Genomic DNA, 316 nt, shown 5'->3' with positions numbered 1-316 from the left:
ATTTCATTGATTTTCTCGAAAACTATAATACATAGAATGAATGCAAAAGATGCAAATTAAATCTGAATGTTTGGGGAATGTAACAAGTATTCATATATTTCTGTGGTTTTATCCGTTTGGCTGTAATTTGCATTCAAATTTGAAAAAGTGCTCGAAAAAGTAGTGTTTTCACATCTCATTTATTTTCTCGCAAACTGTAATACATAGAATGAATCCAAAAGATGAATATTAAAGCTGAATGTTTGGGGAATATAGAAAGTATACATATATTTCTGTGGTTTTATCCGTTTGGCTGTAATTCGCATTCAAATTTGAA

Source organism: Nicrophorus vespilloides, unplaced genomic scaffold, assembly GCF_001412225.1.
Source record: "Nicrophorus vespilloides isolate i.1.1-1 unplaced genomic scaffold, Nicve_v1.0, whole genome shotgun sequence".
Lineage (NCBI taxonomy): Eukaryota > Metazoa > Arthropoda > Insecta > Coleoptera > Silphidae > Nicrophorus > Nicrophorus vespilloides.
Note: the sequence above shows the minus strand (reverse complement) of the source record.